General features: G+C 50.0%; 1 long non-coding RNA gene across 1 annotated transcript; it reads right to left on the bottom strand.

Annotated features, from left to right (window-relative positions):
* Positions 1–535: 535 nt before the first annotated feature.
* Positions 536–12,837, bottom strand: LOC106149410. The gene is made up of 3 exons (XR_001235570.1): positions 12,748–12,837; positions 2,390–2,476; positions 536–641 (listed from the first exon to the last, which is right to left on the bottom strand). It is a non-coding gene; the product is annotated as an uncharacterized LOC106149410 (long non-coding RNA).
* Positions 12,838–17,404: the final 4,567 nt, after the last annotated feature.

Genomic DNA, 17,404 nt, shown 5'->3' with positions numbered 1-17,404 from the left:
ATATTAAGGTGTTCTGTTGTAACAAACTGCATGTCCTCAAAAGCTCTTTCCATTTCCCAGTTGCGTTTGAAGACTGAGTAACTTCCTTCCAGCAAATGATATTCCTCTTTAGAGTTATTCTTTAACAGATGTAGCACTTCCATACAAGCACATCTGGACAGGTGGTTGCCAAGATAAATCTCCATAACGGGCCCATAATGGGGCTTGGGGCCACCAATGAGACTTTCAACAATTCATCCCCTTGTTAACTGCAAGGACTGCTTGTTTCATTAGGAATAAATCTCAAACTGCAGGATACAATGAAGCCTGGGCTTTTCCAGGAGGAAATATAGACTCCTCTGTGAAGGTTCAGAAGATTTCAAGAAGGGAAATAACAGTCATGCTATAAAACCACAGTGGATGTCCCAGGACCTGTGAAGATGTGCAGAACCATCCCAGGGCAGGGCTCCCTCAGTGCCCCAACAAGCCAGCCATACTAGGCAGCTTTCAGTTGCTGGACACAATAACCAGCATCCACAACATAGAGGAGGAGAAGTTTAATTTGGCTCACATTTTAAGGGAATTCAATCCATAGTCAGCTGCCTGCCAGGAAAACATCATGGTGGAAGGGTGCAGCAGAGCAAATCTTTGTTCACAGTGTCCTAGAAGCAGAGCAGAACAGTGACAGTGAGGACGGGGTCAGGGAGCAACATAGACCCTAATGCCACACCTTCCTGACTCACCCAGATACATCCAGAAGTGCACTGCACCAGTCTCCTAGGCTAATTCCAAAGTCAATCAAGTTGACACTCCACTGAAACTGCCACACCCCACCCCTTATCAACTTTATACCCAGCACATCTCCTTAAACCATACGGAATCTCTAAAAAAAGGACAAGTTCCTAATTCCACCCAACACAATTCAACCATCAACTGTACAACCAGAAATACAACAATCCCTTTCCCAAAGTCTCAGCAGTTCCAGTACTTTTTAAAAGTCCAGGTCCAAATGTCTTCTGAGACTCAAGGCAAATTCTTAACTGTGAAACTTTGTAAAAATAAAAACCAAGTTATATAATCCCAAGGTACAATGGCACAAAGTAAATATTCCCAATCTGAAAGGGACAAATAGGAGGATTTAAAAAAAAAAAAAAAAGTAGGACCAAAGCAAGACTGAAACCCAGCAGGGCAAATATTAAATCCCATAGTTCCATGTCCAGCATTTGGGGTACATGGTGGTGAAATGTAAGGCTCAGAGGGCAGCCCCATCCCAATAACCTTGCTGGTTGTAGTCCACATGGCCTCTCTCGTGAGCTGGCTTTACTCACACCCTGAATCTTTCCTCAGCAGATGTTCCCTGTTTCTGGCATATCTAACTTCTTGGGGTCTCCACTGTACTTTTGGCTTCATTCTCACATCATACACACTCTCTCAGGAGCGTCTTGCCTAGTGTCTCAGACCTCCCTTTGAAATCTGGGTGGAAGACTTTCTGATCCCACAAACTTGCATTGTGCATACCTAAAAAAAGGCTACCATGTGAATGATGTCATGATCTGTTGTACCCTGGGTCTCACAGACGACACTTGTTTTTGTTTCTGAGAGACTAGATGGCTGAACTAAGGCAAACACTCCCCTATGTGATCCTAAATGATCAAGGAGCTCTGAAGTTCTCTTCTCAAAGTGAAGTATTTCAAAGGAGTTTACCCTTTGTATCTTTGAGCCCACAGTGGGTGGGGTCTTGATGATTTCTGAGATGACTTCAAAGTATCCTTCTTCTTGTCTCTGTACAAAGTACTTGGTTTCATTTTAATGGCACTAACATCTTCAGTGACCACATCTCTTTAGACCTCAAGTTTATACATAGTTCCGTCCGGACCAAAGTTCAAGTTTTTCCAATTTTTCTGCTTTGTTTTTGTGACCAATTCTTACCATAAATCTGGCTAAAAACAGCTAGAAGTCCCCATGCTACCTTGAAATTTTCTCCATCAGATTAATTAATCCACCAACTTTAATCTCAGTCTCCTACAAAATCTCAGGAGATGGACAAATTTTCTGTATGTTCAACACACATATCCTCGCATTGCCAATGGAGTCCTTGTTCTTAACTAAAACCTCCCAAGCCTGGCCTTGACTGTCCAAATTCCTACCACTGTTTTGGTCTTCTGAGCTCTGACCAGAATCTCCTATCAAGCTTGGCTTACAGTATACTAGGGCTTCTCTAACTAGCATCTCCAAATTTTTCTAAACTTTTCACACAAAGTATTTCCAAAGGCTTCTAACCCACATGGTCAGATATAGTCACAGCAACCACCCCACTTTCCTGGTACCAGTTTTCTCCACTAGGACCCTGTTGCTGAGACACAGTACTCAACACTAACAATTAAAGGAGGAGAAGTTTAATTTGGCTCACAATTTCAGTCCATGGTCAATTTCATCCAAGGCAGAAACATCAATGGTGGCTAGGTACGGCAGAGCAAAGCTGTGTAGTTCATGGTGTCTGAGAAGTAGAACAGGAGAATAGTGCCAGTGAGGAAGAGGCAAGGGACTAGCACAGACCCTAAAGTCACACCTCTGTGACCCACCCAGACAGACCCAGAAGTGTGCTTCACTTATACCCCTTGGGTGAATCCAAAGTCAGTCAAGTTGATACTTCACCCTAACTGCCATATCACCCCTAAAGTTTCCAAGATCTCTGTCTTCTCCTGAAGCCTGATTCTCCCCCATTCTCCCATTTCAAGACAGGGTAATTCAACCATTCTAGTGCCCAGCCCCCTCTCCCCACTGCCACCACAAACACCAAGGTCCAGGTATTTCTCTCTGGACAGGCAGCTGCCCTCTCACTGGTCCCCTGATTCCACTCTCTGTTTCTACATAGCTTATCTTTCACACAAAGACTCATCAACAAATCCTCTGGGAAAACCCTCCCCTTTCATTTCAACTCATTAGAATAGGAGGATCCAAGTTTCTGCATCATGTAGGGTGAACAAGTTGTCCAGACTTACAGAACTCTCCCACTTTTATCACTGAAAGTCTTGTATCCAGGAAAACCCCATGATCTAGGCAAAGTAGGACACTCAGTCACCCCAGTATGCAAAAAGCTAAAAGTCCTATGTAGCTCAGGTTACTCTTCCTTCTTCATGCTGCTATGGTAGCCACAGTGGTTTTCCTGCTCACTGTAGAATACACCAGACATGTTCCCACCATGAAGACTGTACGTGCTGTTCCCTGTGTCTGCAACAATCTTAGATCAGATGGACATGTGGGAGATACTCTAATTCTTTCAGTCCTTTGTTCAAATGACATAGAGTGGAGAAGGGTTCCATGCTCTCAAACTAAGGTAACCCTAGACACTCACTATAGAAAAATTATGCTTGATCTCTTTTAACAGCACCTCTTAGTACCTAGCATAACACCCATATTTCTATGTGTGTATGGATGCAGACTACATACATGTGGTGTGTGATGTATGTGCACACATGCGTATGAATGGCTAATGATTACAGTAGTGTAGAGAACACACCCTCTTCCTGTCCCCACTCTGACCCCCACTGGAATGCCAGCTCTGTGAATATGGGGCTGGAGTCTGTTTCACTCACAGCTGTCACATGAACACTTTGTTGTGATCCCTTGTCATGTCTGTTTTAGCACTTTAACCCAGTGGTTCTCAATCAAGGGCAATTGCATCCTGTAGGAACATGTGGCAAGTCTTGGGACATTTTGGGTTGTCACATCTGGGAGCATGTTGCCAGTGGCATACAGTGGGTAGAGGCCATGGATGCTACTGAATACCCTACAATGCACATGATGGCCCCACAGCAAGGAGTGACCCCCGTCCTAAATACCAGCAGTGCTGAGGGGAAGAGACACTGAGCTAATCCTGTGGGAGCAGAACAGGGTTGCCAGTTTAGCAGAGGACATGCTTGTGTTTATGCTAATAAAACTACCCATTGTGTATCTGAAACTGAATTTTAATGGTGCACCTTGTGTGTGGTCTGGCAGCTCTAGTGCAGTGTCTTTATACTCTATGGCCTGGTTCTTAACAACCTCATGAACACGTGTTGAATGAGTAAGTGAGCATCGCACCAAAGACGTCCAGGTTGCTGCACACTCTGGCCATCTGACCGGAGCCCTCTCCAGGGCTCATGCAGGCAGGTGATTTCTGAGGCACAAAGCAGCCCCTGCTCTACCAGAAGCAGGGACATCGGAAGCCTGGCTTCTGGCTCTCAAGTGACAAGTTCAGAACTCAGCCGTGGGTCACCAGAGAACAATGCCTGCTAAGAGAACAATGCCCACGAAGGCTGAGGCAGACAGCTCTTGGCCATCAGTCCCAACCGATGTCTGCTAACAGCCTCCTGGGTGTGCGGCCCCTGCTATAGTCCAAGAAACAAGCCCTCCAGTCACTGTCTAAACACAGATGATACCCACTGAGAACTACGGGAGTCCAGTCAATGGCAATGACCCAGCATAGCAGCTGAGTGATGGCAGCTGTCCACTGGCCGTGAGCATTGCCTCACCCGCAAGGGACACTTTCAAGGGTCAGTGGGGTGGGGGTTAGATTCATGAGGACCTGTGGCCCTGGATTTTCATAGTCCAGTTTTGCCAATGATGGCAGTGGGTGTGGGGGCCCATGACAATGTATTTCTCATTCTGAATCAACAAGTGCTTTCTGCGCCCTCTCTGAGCCAGTACTGCGTGTGCTTGTGCCACCTCCTTTAGTGAATGGCACCTCCACCCATAATAATAACCTGCATTGTCCTTGAGACGATTCCCATTCTTTTTTGGCCATGTGCAGTAGCTTCGCACAGACCAGGCAAGTCTCATGCTCCAGGAGGAGAGCTAAGCAGTCTCCAGCCAGTGGGAACAGAGGCCAGGTGAGAACCTTGGTCTGCAGGCTGCTCTGCTCTGCTTTTATCAAACCACCATTCATCAGCCCCTACGGGGATTTTCTGGAAGGGACTGTAGAAGTGGGTGAGCTGCCCAAGAGAGCCCTGAATGACTTGCACTTCTGCTCAAATGCATCTTGCTTTTCCCCTTGAGGAAGCACTCATCCACCAAACAGCCATGAGCTCACCCTGTCCACAGAGACCCGCAGCTGCACGTCCCAGGGCAACTCTCATTTCCATGCTCGCTCACATGCATATTCATCATGCCTGCTTCTGCGTGGCTGGCCCCGGTGAGGTCCACGTGCTCAATCTCCTTGCCATTTATCCGAAAGAGGACGAGTGGTGGATGGCTGAGTGACTAGACAAATTGCCACTAGAAACAGCCTCACACCCTCACTGATGAGATCTCATAGCTCTCCAAGGTCACAAGCAAGCAGCCCCCAGCAGATGACAACCCTACCTGTTTATAATCTCCCTGGCCCTCAGACCAGCCCTTTATTTCTGAACATGCATTTCCAGGCATCGGGCATTAGTATAAATTACACTATCTAATTATTTGTAATTAAGGGAAAAATGTGTACTGTGCTGCAAAGATTAGCTATATTCTGCTGAAGTAAATCATGTCCACACCAGCATGCTGGCCCGGGGAAGCAACATGAAACACAATTAACTTTCTTCCGCCTTAATGGGAGCTTATGTTGCTGTTTTTCATAACCATAATATTTCAAGACATGCAAACAGTTTTTCCCTAATGTAATTGCATACTACCGACAAGACAGCTTGGGTCTAAATGAAAACTCAGGGAGAGCTAACCATAAAAGAGTGTTATAGGGATGACACTGGTGTCCTGTTTTAAAGCCCGTACACAACTCTCCCCACACAGGAGGTGAGAAGCTGACCCCAGGCCCGCAAGGGTGACAGCAGTATCTTCTGCCCCAGAGCCCCCTTTAATTTCCTTTTCTATTCTATCCTATCCTATCCTATCCTATCCTATCCTATCCTATCCTATCCTATCCTATCCTATCCTATCCTATTCATTTTTGGCTGGTACTAGAAATTGAACCCAGGGCCTTCTCCACTAAGCTACATCCCCAGCCCATTTTATAAATTTTGACACCGGGTCTCACTAAATCACTAAGTTACTCAGGCTGGGCTCCAGCTTGCAAACCTCCTTCCTCAGCCTCCCAAAGTGCTGGAATTAAAGTCTGTGTTACCACACTCGGCTTCCCTACTTTTAATGTCTCTCCTTCATACATTGATTTGCTGGAGAGACATCAGGAGTTTGACTTTTACAAAGCTCATAAAGTCCCATCTGCTCAAAGCTCCACTCCAAACCCAGCCAGAAAGCCCTCAAGCAAAAGCCACTTGGCCCATGTTTCAGCTTCTTGATTTAGAGACACAGGAGGTGATAGCAGTTCATTTTGCCATTGCTCTTAAGTCAAGATTCTCCCCAAAACACTACCAAGAGAGAGGCACAAGCAATAACATGGCCCCTCCAGGCCAAGAGAAGGGGTCTGCACAAGGCTAAACCAACAAGGGGAAAGGAGGGGAGGAGTTGAGGCAGTGTGAGGGGGTGAAAGGCCAGTTCCCCACTCAGAGGTGTCACCATGAGATGTCGGCCTGGAGAGGAGAAAGGCTGCCCCAGGCAGCAGGGACACAGGCGTCAGGGACTGGAGACCCCGAGGGTCCCAAGATGCTGCAGAGCCTCCCCAGGCCCTGGCTGAACCATGACTCAGAGACTCCTTAGGCTGGGAGACACGTGAGCCCGGAGCCCCCGCCCATCTCCAGGCAGACACTGAACCCTGAATGGGACCAGCAGCTCCCACCTGTCTCCCCCGCAGAACCATGGGGTTTGCTGGGAGTTACAGGAAGGCACGTGGCAGGAGGTGTCTTGTAGATGTTCCAACCCCAGGGAGTCTGCACTGGTGAGTGATTCCCCGTGTGGAACACATGGTACACATGCAGGGAATAGGTTGTGCAAACACACACTGGCACTGTCGAGCCTGACCTGTCCCTTCCTCCTTAAGGAAAGATGAGGCGGACAGCAGACGTCACAACATGAGAACTTTCAAGGGCAAAGATGAAACTAACACCAAGGTGCAGGGTGACAGAGCCCCGCTTGGCCCAAGCCACTCCTTTTGAGTGAAACACAACCGCCGAGCCACCACGAATGATCACGTTTCCTTCACAGGGACAAAAGGATGGAACAGAAAATCATGAAAGGGCCCAGCCTGGGGGAGGGAGACCTCCTAAGGTTGAAGCCTGAAGGAGGGTGATGTGTAGTGATACAGTAGTTTTCAAAACAATTTTTGCCACTAAACATACACATACCAGGTCTGTCAAATGTAACACACACAAAAAAAACTTGTACTTCAATTGAACAAAGAGTAATTTTTTTCGTATAAATACATACCAAATATTGCACAGGACATAGTTATACTAAAACTTTACTTTGTTATTTATCTGAAGTTCATATTTCCCTGGGAATTCTGTATTTCATTTGTTTCTGGCAGTTTTCCCGTCCCTTCCTTTCCTCCCTTCCCCAAAACTTTTCTCCTAAGGAAAAATCTCATCTAGGATCCCCTGCCTAAAAAGCAACCCAGAGGCCCTGAACCACCTACGTGCACTCTCAGGGCTGGTGCTGGTGTGTGCAGGATGCCTACCCGCTCCCCTGCAGCCAAGTCTCTGGGGGTGACGGCCTTTCCCTAGAGGGCACTCCCAGGTCTGCTCTCTCCCCAGGATTGTTCACGTTGTAGTAAATAGTGAAAGAGACCCCTCCCCACCTCCCCTGACACAGCCAAGAGAGGCAGTTAAAGCCATTCATTAAGACTGAAAGAAATCCCGGCTTGCTGCTTGTCCTGCATCAAGACAGCTGTCCCCAGGCTGAGAAAATTATTCATTTTGTCTGGGCAGCTTGAGGGCGATGGTGGCAGCTTGGGCTGAGGGTGGGTGTGACGTTTGTACCTGATGGTCCTTTCCTCCAGCCTGGCTGAGGAGGCGGGCATGAGGTTTGGATTTGGGCATATTTTACTTCTTTGTTTTGATCTTTTTTTAAAAAAGTATGACTTCTACTAAAATGTTAATAACATGTAGCAATCAGTGCTTGCTAGAGAAATAGGTTTAATGCAAGATATACAAATATATAAGAACCTGCAAGATTGGCTTACAATGCCACCCAGAGACAGGTATGGAAGAGTGCAGAGGGTCTGCCTGAGCGCTGGACGTCAAAGGATCCGGCTGAAGGAGCTCACTGTAGTATCCTGTGTGAGTCTGTAATAGGAGGCCCAAGGATCTTCAACGGACAACCGAATGAAGGTCTACACCGGAAGCCAGGAGATGACCTCCAAGGTGAAGGTGAAGACTGGAGCTCCTCCAAAGAGGCAGAAATGAGCCTTCCTCCTTCATTTTCCTTTTATACCATTCAGGTGACGATCTTCCCTGGTGGGTCTTCCAAACCCAGCAATGCTGATCCAATTTAGTTGGGTGAGATTCTTACACAAGTTGATACAGTCAACTACCTATCACACATGGTAAGTTTTCCGACACTGAGTGGTGAGTTGACTGCAAAGAGCATGGCTCAGGGCGTGACGCCACCCTTATGTGTGGTGTGCACACGCATGAGCCTGCATGTGTCTGCCGAGTGTGGCTCGCATTCAGTGACCTAGAAGACCTAGTTTATGTCTTTGCAGAGGCAAACAATGTCAAGGAAACCTCCTGAGGCTCCACATCCACGCACCTTTGATTTGGGATGTCTTTCTCTCCTCAGGGGACGTGGCAGCCTCCTGTCCAAGGACGCCATTGCCCGTTCATAGCGTCATTCCGGAAGCGGGAAATTCCACCCAAAGACCTCAGATTCTTCCTACTCACTGATCTTTTGTCGGTGGTGGTGGTTTTCATTTTGGCTTTTTTGTTTGTTTGTTTGTTTGTTTGTTTTGCAGTATTGGGAATCAAACCCAGGGTCTTTGCACCAAGCTACATTCCCAGATCTTTTTAATTTTGAGAGAGGATCTCACTAAGTCACTAAATTGTCCAGGCTGGGCTCAAACTTATGATTCTTCTGCCTCAGCCTCCCAGAAAGATAGGATTACAAGTGTGCACCACACCCAGCAACTCTCATTTTTTTAATTTAATTTGGAAACACAAACCCACACTTTCCAGGGCCCCGGCCTCTAAGCCATAACTTCATCTTACAGCAGGCCTGGCCCGCGGCTCACACAGCCGTCCTTAGCAACAGCAAGGACCTGCGCTTCTCTGACAATGAGAACAGCTGAATTCATATTAGGAAAACCGGCACAGTTCTCCAGGAGAATGAAGAGCACCCCATTTCCCCTCCAGTTCTCCTTTTATGCTGTTGGCAACAGTCCTCAGGTGGGCCTTCCACACCCAGCTCCACACTGGCTCAGTTCAGCTGGGTGATACAAGTTGCTCATTAGTTATTCCACCACAGGAGGATTACATATAGGGTTGTCATATTAGCAATAAACATGTAGAACATCCCAAATTTAAATTGGGACATGCTGGTACCAAAATAGTATTCATCATGTAGCTGATGTTCAAATTTAACTGAGCATCCTGTATTTTATCTGGCCCTGGTTATACATTCATAAACAATCTCTGACAAAAGGAAACACGGATATCACACTTGGTTTAGCCTCTAATTCTGTCCTGTAACCCACCCTTTACCCTTTTCTGAGCCTGAATCCCCCTTCTCTCATTGGCCAGACCTGAGTCACATGTCTGTCTCTGAACCAATCACTGAGCTGGAGGAACAGAATGTGCTCCAGCCTTCAGGGCTGCTGAGCCATGACTCAGCCCAGGTATGAGGGTGGCTGCAGAACCCCTTTGCAGCTTCCAACCAGACCATCTGGGACAAACTTTCTCCTCTTGAATATTTATTTGCATGCATATTAAAAAATTAAAAAGACATGAATTGCACAATGACACAGCCTAGACTGAGCTTTAACTGAAAAGAGCCCATTTAAGAAAAGCATTCAATAGTCATGCAGGTAGTGGACCAAGACAGGCCAAGACAGCGAGTCTAGCACACACTTAGGGAGCTCTGGGTTCCTGACAGGCTGGATGGTCTGCGCTTTAGAATTTAAGTCCAGTTGGTGAGGCACAGGGCAGGTCCTCCCAGCCCACCAGAGCCAGAGGAGTCAGGGTGACCTCCCGCCAGCCCTGTGTGGTGGAAAGTTTGAGTCACGGAAAGAACTTGAGTCTGCAACTTTCCTCCCCACCTCCCCCAGCTGATGCCGGAGAAATCAAGTTTGGCTTGGCTCCTGGCTGTGTTTAAAATATTTAAACCTGGCTTCTTTCTCGCTTTAGGCCCATGTCTTCTGGGTCTCATCTCCCACCTGAGGCGTCTGTCTGCACAGGGCAGGCAGCAGGCAGGAGTTCAGCTCCTGTTTTTGTGTAAAAGATGCTGATTTATGGGCCTTCCTTATTATGGTTGTTTTAATGGAGCAGGTTACTGTCCCACGGGGAACTTTAACCTGGAGCGCTGCGTATTCAATGACGCTGCTGTCACTTAAAAGGAATGTTAAACTCGTGCTTTAGCAGCAGGCTGACCTAAATCTGCGTCTGGCTTGTTTGGGCAGTGCTCTGAAGACAGGTGGGAGGCGCAAGGGTGCTTTACAGGTGTGAGGGACACAGAAGCACACGAGGTCTTCTGCCTGGGAAAGAAAAGTCCGCAGCCTTCGAGATTTTTGCCGACACAGCATTTGGGGATGCTGACTGCAGCTGGTGAATTATTCACCAGGTGGCGCAGCCTCCCCTCCTTCACGAGGGAGAGTCTGACAGGTCCGGCGGCCCCGCAGCTTTAACTCCAGTCTCAGAAGACCCAGGGAAGACGAGTTCTCATTACCAACTACTCCATCACAGCCGGGGAAGGGCGGGCAAAGGGCTGGTTCTGCCTGATCACGCTGGGTTCAGACGCTGCACAGATACTCACTGAGTCCTGGAATGCGCCCCGAGAAGCAGCAGGCACTGAACAGTCCTCTGGCCCCAGAGATGGAGGGGCAGGAGGAAGACAGGGCGCTGGGTCTGCCTGTGAGCATGGCTGAGGAGTAGTTCCTTCTTAATCCTCACAAACCACCAGTTCCCAAGCCATTTTATAAACAAGGAAAGTGAATCATGCAGAGGTTCCATGTTCAGCCCTCTGAGTAAATAGACAGCTAGAGCTTGAACTGTGGTAGGATGAGCTTCAGAGTCTCCGTTTTAATCACTCCGCCATCTTGCCTCTTCTCCAAGGAGCTGCTGTGGAGCCTCACATAGAGCGGAACATGCAGGGCTTTGCCAGTCCTGGACAGCAGCATGGAGACAGGCGCTGGTTGCCAAGCAACTTACCTATTGTTCAGGAGTGCCTCCTGGTCTGTGGCTAGCATGGGATCAAGGTCTAGCCAGAGTAATTCATTTCCCAACCCATGGTGGTTGGCTCAGGGTTGTGCGTGTGACTCATCTCTTTCTCTTGGCCTAGCTGGACCCAGGCAGGACTTTACATCCATGTTGGGAAAGAGGTGGCCATCATCTGCTGGGGTGGCCAGGCTAGGAAGATGTAGGTCAGGAGCTGCTGCGGTCCTCCCTCTTCCCAGAGCAGGCTGACCTTTGAGTAAAGACACCTGCAAGTCACAAAGAATCCAGACAGCATTGCCCAGCCAAGGGCTTGAGCTTTGTCTGAGCCAGAAAGCCTTTTGTGATTCAGCCAGCCTAAGCTGGGGTTCATGACGGTCCAGGGTGATAAACTGAGGATCCACCAGCAGACAAATGGAAAGGAATCTGCATTACCCCCTCCCTGCCACTCCCTAGCCCCGTTGCTTGGCTCATTCATCTCTCCGGGGACGCCGTCTCTGTGTGGCGGTCCCCGGGCACCTGTGTGGGGAAGTGAGCATGCGCATGCTCAGGGGTGCCCACGAGCTCCTGGCGCAGGTCTGTGAAGTGCCTCCTGTTTGCCAAGTGGCCTTCTGAGCACTCTCCCTATCCGCCTCACAGAATCCTCATGATGGTTGCATCTGAGGCAGGTCCCGTGGTTTGAGGAAACCGAGGCTCAGAGGGTCAAGCTCCCCGTGGCCATCTTGGTCATCCCGTGGGGACAACCCGCATGAGAGTAAAGCCAACATGGAGGAAAGCAGAGCCAGAGACAGAGACAGAGTCACTGTGTAGCTGTTGGAGTCCCTGGATCCAGCTGGGACACAAGCCTGGGTCATACCTGCCCTTGAATTACACGCCTGGAAAATTTTCTCTTTTCACTTAAGTCCCTTGGAGCTGAATTTCAGCCAGTTGTGACCAGAAACGTCCTGACTGAAAAAGCCCAGAGTCGGCCCCTGGTTATCTAACAGTGGCCCTGGCCAACGTGTGGAAGGGCACCTGCTGTGCCTCCTGCAACTGGACAGCAGGGACTTCTGGGTGGGTTTCCCAGGAGGACCAGGACTGTCTCCAGTCCCTGCTCCCTCCCGGCTGGCCCTGAGGCTGGGCCCAGCACCCACTCCCAGCCCATCTGCGGATCGCTAGCTGGCTCAGCGACCCTCACAGAGCCCCACAGAGAGAGAACTGAGGGGCTTCGGGAGAGAGGCTGCTCGAAAAGCCCATGACATGCTATGAAAGCAGAACTCGTGTCATCTTTCCAGCAGGCTCCCTGCCCACCACCTGAGCTCCCTGAGGGCAGAGGGCAGTGCCCGCGCCACTCACCACCTACACGGACCCTGGCTCTTAGCTGCTAATGCAGATCCTGTGCCTGCCCAGCCCCCAACTGGCCCCAAACAATGACCCACGAGCCCTAACCCACAGGCTCAGCCCGTCCTGGGAAAACTGCTCCCCGAGCGCCTTTTTCTCCTTCCAGGAACTCTCTACCCACGAGCAGCTCCAGGACCGTCCTCCTAGCTTTACTCACCGCATCAGCGGAGCCTTTGCCAGCCACCGTGGGACGCTGGCCATCCCGCTTCCCGTCCTGCTTTCTCGTGTGCCTCGTTACAGATCCCCCTCCCTCTGTGCCTCGTTACAGATCCCAGGACTCGGGGAGGTTTTGTTTATTCTCTAAACTAGGCTCCAAATTCCACGAGGGCAGCGTGTCTACCCACTGCCTTCCCTGCACACTGTGAGCGTTTTCTAAGGAGGTGACAGGTGAACGGACTCCCTGTGGACACCAGCACTGACTGTCCTTTGGGGAACCTCTGCCCTCTACTCCTGGATCACATACCAGCCCCATGAAAGGTGCACAACCCAGGGCTGGCAACAGCATATCCAGGACCCCAGGCACACCTGGGCACAGCTGTGCCCCACAGAAGGGCGTGAAATCCTGCCCAACCCCTGTTCCCTGGCATGGGACTGCTTCTCCCAAAGGAGGAGGCACCCATTCCAAGTAGTGATCACTCCTGGGGTAGCCCAGGCCACGGGTAAAGCCCACCTTGACCCCAGTGCTTAGGTTAGGGCTTGGCACGTGGCCAGGTGAGTCTGATCTGCTGAATCCTGAGAGGCCAGAGGTGTATCAGGAAGAAAAGGTCCTCCCTTTGGGGTTACGGCACCAGCAGGTCGCATTTCTCCCAGGAGGGGACGAGGGGTAACTGACTGGGGTCCCTGGATTCAGCCCTACCTGAAGCTGGATCCACTCTCAGGACTTTATAGTTCTATGAGTGCATGCATTCCTCTTTTTGCCTAAGTGAGTTGGGGTTGGGTTTGCCATCACGAACAACCACTGGATGCCTGCTGGACCCCAAAGGTGAGGTGGTGACCCCCTGAAGGGGACCTGGTAGTTAAATTATACCCTGCCTTGAAGAAGCCTGGTCATTCGTAAACACTGTGTGCACCGAAAGGGCAGCTGGAGTTATGGGCTCTGACCTCACCATCCTCCCTCTGCGCAGGGCTGTCCCGGGGAGTCCCAACCCCTCCCCAGAGTGGCCTCTGTCCCCCTCCCAGGGCGTTCCAGCAACCACAACCCTCGCCCTCAGTAGAGTGCTCTTCTCCTTTCTCATTTTGTCATCTTGAAAGATGGCAAATTGAAGCACTTAATTTTCCTCCTCCAGCCCAATTAATACGAGCGTGCGCCACGCCGACGTGCAGCTGTGAGCGGCAACTCATTTATATCAATTAGCAAAACAGAGCTTCGTGCACATTCGCAGTGAAGATGACCTCAGAGCCTGAAGCCCAGCGGGAAGCCCGGGAAATAAGACCCCTGGGGCCTCCGGTAAGAAGCAAGGATCTGGGGTCCATGAGGACTGCTCCCATCCTTCCTTCCCATTGGGCTCCAAGGGGGATACATCAGGGGACAAGCGACTCCCTGACGAAGCCACGTCTCACTGTTCCCAAACGTCAACAGATTCCCGCAGCAAGGCTGTCTCCAAAGGGTGTCCTGAATCCACCCTCGCTTCGCCACCATCACCGCCCTTGCCCCCTGGCTGAGCCCCAGAGGCCACCATGTTTTCTCTGGGTCATCATTACAGCCTCCTCCCTGGTCTCCTGGCCTCCACTCTGGCCCCAGTCAGTCCATACCCACATTGCTGTCAGCTTGAGCTTTAAAAAGGTAAATCAAACCTGGAACACACAGTGGCTCCCTCGTGCTCTCAGAATAAAATCTAAGCTCCCATCATGGCCTCCAAGGCCCCGCACAGTCTGGCTACCACTGACCTCCCACACTTGGCCTCTCAGCCCTCCATTCCTTACTCAACGGCAGATGCACTTGCCCGCTTCCTCCTCCTCCGGCTGGGTGTACTAGCTCTGCCGCGGGCCTTTTGCACTTGCTGCTTCCCCACGCCTCTTCCTGGAGGCTCTTTCTCCTCTCTCCTGTCTCAGCTCAGACGTGACTCCCCTCAGCCAGGCTCACCTTGCTGTCCTCAGCTGCCATTCCTTCCTTTCACATCTGTTCAGTGTACAAACATCTGCTGAGCATCGTTTGTGCACCAGGCGCGTTCTAGGCCCTGAGGATCCAGCAACAAACAAGACAGACAAAAAAAAAAAAAAAAACAAAAAAAAAACAACCCTGCCTCATAGAGAACATTCTAGTGCAGAGCACACGGGGTAAGGACAACAACAGAAAAAGATGCACCCTGAAAAAATGTTACACACGTCTCACAAGGAAGGGGAGAGGCTGTGCCTGTCATTGGAAGCTGGCGGTCACAGTGGACCTTGAGAAAGCCCTAGGGAGAGAAAGGCAGCCAGCAGGTGTCGGGGAGAGGAAGTCCCAGGCAGAGGGAGCAGCAGGTGCAAAGGCCCCGAGACTGGCCTACTTGTCGTGTCTGAGAAGCAGCAACGTGGCCATGGTGGCTGGGAAGTTCCCCAAATTGTGATCCTGGCATCTGGGAGGGTGATTCCATCATCTTGGGAGGGGTAAATCTTTATGACTCAGCCACCTAAGCAGGAGGTGCTGAGGCCAAGTCAGGATGGTGGGCTTTGGGGTTTGAGTCCCAGAGGCGCCAGGCAGAGTGAACTTGGGGAGGCCCTTTACCTCTCTGAGTCTTGGGTTCTCTGTCTGTAAAATGGGCACAATAATTGACCTCTTTTCTGGGTTGTCATGGAGATTCACTGAGATATTTGTGTGCTTAGCAAAGTGTTCGGCATGTAGTAGGTCCCTCATCAGTAAGGCCTGGATCTTAGATTTGAGAAATAATGAGAACCACACATTTACCTCACTGGGCTCCTTCCATTGTATTAGTCCTGAGGCCACTGCCTAGGCAGCCCCTGCTGCTGGGCCCTGCTGGAGTTCTGTCACCTGTCCCATCTGAGCACCCTTCTGTACCCAGGAAATCCCCCTTCGCCCCAGTTCCCAGACTCAGTTTCTGTTGCTACAAGCCAAATATCCTGAGTGGTCAGCTCACCCCGATACAGCCCATGTGGTTTGCAAGGAAGGGATGAGCCCCACACCTGCAGCAGGGTGGACTTGAGACCCAAGCCAGGCCAGTTGGAGCAGAGAGCAGTGCATGGCTCCCTTAGCCCAGAGAGAGTCAGCCTGGAACACTGCTGGAACTCTCATGAGGGAGGAAGTTTCTTTCCTCTTGGCTTGCTGAGCTAGTGTCGGGGAGCTCACTTTCACCCTAAGGAAAGAAGCTTGGGGGAATCAGGCCAACATCAAAAACTTAGAACCAAGATATACAGATAGATACTTTACAGTAATATCAGACCTCCTGGATCCAGCCCCTCCTGAAACCCCTGAACTCACCCACTGTTGGACTGAGAACTTCCCATTTTGGTTTAATTAAAGTGGCCTTATATCTTATTCAATTAAAAAAAAAATTAAAACTTCCGCTTAACATAAAGATTACAGCACTCTAAACAAATAGCAATTTCTACATTTATTTGTGGACAACTGGCTTTGCAGACAATGATAAAACTAAACATCAGAGCACAGCACACAGCAGGTCCCCACATTACACATCTCCTGTCCCCCACAAGGACTTGGGTGAGCTTCCGGGCCAGTGGACACAAAAGGGAGCCACAGGCTGCCCTCCAACGCCGACAGTGGGAACTTCAGACGTCCTTGCCCACTAAACTTGCAAACCGGCCCACTGTAGCTCTACTTCTGGTCTCAGGCCACCCAAATTATTCCAAAATAAAATAATTCTTATATTCTAAGAAGACAAGCAAAGGCAGAGCTAATGAAATGTTTAATGCCTGCTACAGCTCATATGTCAGTGTTATATCAAATTTATGGGCCTAGACAGTTATAATATACAATGCATACATTTTTATTAAGTTGGAGGACCCACATGTAATCGACATGGACTATAGATTTATAGCCATCTTTATAAGACCTGGAGATAATTTCATACTGTTAAATATCTGCAGAGCTTTAAAGTTGTAGCTCTGCTTTTATGGCACACGGTGACACAATGTGGTCCTATCTGTGACCTGTCTGACGCTAAGTCCTTGTGGGGGAGAAAACTCCAAGGACAGCCGCAGGCCTGCAGGGGACATGAGCAGTGTTCTGACCCCCAAGAGGCGATGTCCAAGGATGGGACATTCTGAGGGGAAGTAAATGCCCAGGCAGTGGATGGGCAGGGCTGCTGGGGCTCCGAGACCTTCACTGTGACCCAGGAGTCCAGCGGGCATCTGGGGAGGAGCCAGGTGGCCTGGGCCCAGGAGGCAGGAGGGCTCAGGAGGCAGAGGACTGGGCCACCAAGCCACATGACATCACTGGCTCAGAAAATGGTGAGGACTGTGGCAACTTGGAGAGGCTTCCCATTTGTAGAGACACCGAGGTTGAGGACCTGAGCTCTAAGGTCCTCAGCTTCCGCCCATCGTTTTTCCCATAGATCTTCCACAGTCGCTCCTGCAGCAGAGAGGTAAAGAAGCGGAAGCCATGGAGGCTGCGGGCCCTGAGCGGAGAAGGTGAGTCTGGGTAACCCACTTGTTCTGCTTGCACCGTGAGCACTGGCTAAGTGTCAGGGTGAAATGTGAAAGGGTCTTCCCAGTGAGTTCCACAGTCGGGCAAACAGATTAGAAGCTGTGTATCAGTCGATAGGTGAATAAACCCATTATAAAAGCGCCTCTGGCAAGACACAAGATTATTTCCCTCTTTGATAATCAGTGCCCAGAAGTCAGCAGCTGGGGCTGGCGGT

Source organism: Chinchilla lanigera, unplaced genomic scaffold (assembly GCF_000276665.1).
Source record: "Chinchilla lanigera isolate Chin_1 unplaced genomic scaffold, ChiLan1.0 scaffold00044, whole genome shotgun sequence".
Lineage (NCBI taxonomy): Eukaryota > Metazoa > Chordata > Mammalia > Rodentia > Chinchillidae > Chinchilla > Chinchilla lanigera.
This window is presented reverse-complemented; position numbering and strand designations above follow the sequence as displayed.